General features: G+C 35.9%; 1 protein-coding gene across 1 annotated transcript in view; it reads right to left on the reverse strand.

Moving 5' to 3' along the window:
• Positions 1 to 2,500, reverse strand: part of LOC144973718 (uncharacterized) — a 36,371-nt gene that overhangs the window by 16,503 nt on the left and 17,368 nt on the right. The gene's annotated exons all lie outside the window — the stretch shown is intronic.

Below are 2,500 nucleotides of genomic sequence, written 5' to 3' on the forward strand. Positions count from 1 at the left end.
TATCATAAACATGTAAAAACTAAAGACATTAGCTTTGATACTACGTCTATAATTTGTCTCAGAAAAATGTAATAAATAGGCATGCGGTAAAAGTAACCCTGGGTAAACTACGGATATAGTCAGTGTTAGGGTTGAGTGGGTTAAAACATTAAATATTATTTAAACACATTACACACTCAACTCCATAATGAATATTATGTGGCTTTATGAATGACAGATTGTTAGAGTGTGAACAAAACTATTAAAATAACAATTAAAAATAGAACGACCCCCCCCCCATCCACACACACACATGGACATACGAGTTTCCAACAAAAGATAAGAAATTAAATAGAATTACACTTTGTTCCGAGTCGCGGGGGTCCCGATAGCTCAGTTGGTAAAGCACTCGCTTCGCACGCAAAGGGACAGAGATCAATACCGGATGAAGTCGAAGAATTTTTTCTGCCCCCCCCTCTCCCCTCCCCAAGGCCACCCAGCAATGATTGGGTAGCTGGGTCTGTTAGATCTGGCGGAAAGTACTTTGCGATAGACTAGCGTCATATCCAAAGGGTAGCCAGCAATTTCTATTGTCCTATTTACGCTATACAAACCGGGATAAACTCCTGCTCGATGGGCTTTATGGCTCTGAAGAACATCTACATCTATTTTGTTTATGGTTCAAAACCTTTTCTGCTATAGATAGGATGCGCTTGACTAAGAAGCTCATAACATTTCCATCCGGAAGTATAACGGACCAACACACAAAACTGTTTGTATCCGTGAACGTTTATAGTCGGGTTAATACAATTCAGTGAGCATTACTCATAAACGCGGATGGCAATAAACAATAACAAAGACCCGAGTGACGTCATTTTCGAACTATCTATAATGTCAGATAGTAGATAAATACACGATGTTTTGATTTACAGTAAAGTCAACAGCATTAGTCATTCACACTTCATTGTCTGTCGTTTTCCATTACTTGACAATAGCAAATAAAAAGTCAAAGTCAACGACCTGCCCAGTTCTTGTGTTTTTTTTTATTTTTAGTTCCAGGTACCGACTTGGAGTTAAATGGAATGTTGACCTATGGAGTTCTGGGTATCGGTTACCACCAAAAAGCTCTTTGATTAACATGCAGGTAAATGAATGATGAGAGAATTAATCAGGTAACTACGGTACTCTGGAAACACGTATTAAAAAGTTTGGCCATAAAACTCGCCCTTTAAATATCGATCGATTTAAATGACTCTCATTATGGCAAAAACTCTCAAACCTGGGACTTCTTAAAGCCGTGAATTCTTGAAATCTGCGGGGCATAATACTATGTTTAGAAGTACAAAAACACGATTTTTTAAAGAAAAAAAATTAAAATTAAAAACAAAACAAAACATAAAACTAAACAAGTCAAAAGAACGAACCCCCCCCCCCCCAATAAAAAAGAAGACAGACACCGCCCCAACCCCCCTCCCCCCTTTCCAACAACAACAAAAAAATAATTCATAAAACAAAACAAAAAAAAAACCAAACAAACAATAATAAAAAAACAAAAACAAATAAACGTGGAAATGCAAAATGTTTAAAAATAAACAGACTGATTTAAAAAAACAACTAAAAACGATGAAGGGGATATAATCCCCGAAATCGAAAGCGAGTGAAACTTAAAACGTGACACATTTCAAAGATTTTCTTAAAAAAAAGAATATAGACAAAAGTACTGATTGGAAGTCACAGGTTTGACAGTTACTAACATTATCGATAGATATTTGACGTTAAAGTTTTCTGACTTTGAGAGGTCCTCGCGACGTCCCAGGTTTGAGAGTTTTTGCCAGGATGAAGGCCATTTCAATCGATCGAATTTTCTGGCAACATTAAATACGTGTTTTTCCAGAGTAAGGCAGATAAGTTGTTAATAAAAAGCTAAAAATGTCAATTTTTCAGAATCAATTCTACTTGATTAAATACTTTTTTGAGACGATTCGCCAAATTTTCATTTATCAAAATTTGAGCTAGTGCCCTTTTAACTCTCTCTCTCTCTCTCTCTCTCTCTCTCTCTCTCTCTCTCTCTCTCTCTCCTTACCGGCCATTTTGCGGATTTTCCCCAAAACTTCACACCCAACCTATACAAAAATAGGTTTATTTCACTCAAACACAAAAGATGTTCTTGCTTCCCATATTTTTTTCTGCTAAAAGAGCTCTTCAACACAGTGTTAATATACTTTAAAACAAACGCTTTAAAAAAAGTATTATGATGTACAAAAGAAATAAGATTGAGATTAATGTTGGCTGCATTGTAACAAATGTGACGATTTTCCTATGGGTGGTAAGGAGGGGGTTAAAGTAAATTCTCAAGCTAACACTGCACTGATCGGAACAAGTTTGGAATATGTCAGTTCAACTTGAGACCCATACACACAAACACATATAGACCGTGTTGAAGACCTCGTTTATAAAAAAAATATGTATAGTAAGAACTAACAGATTTTGTGTTTGAGTGAAATAAATCAATTTTTGTATA

This window comes from Berghia stephanieae, chromosome 5 (assembly GCF_034508935.2).
Source record: "Berghia stephanieae isolate SIO BIC M18660-M18661 chromosome 5, UCSD_Bste_1.3, whole genome shotgun sequence".
NCBI classification, from domain to species: Eukaryota; Metazoa; Mollusca; class Gastropoda; order Nudibranchia; family Aeolidiidae; genus Berghia; species Berghia stephanieae.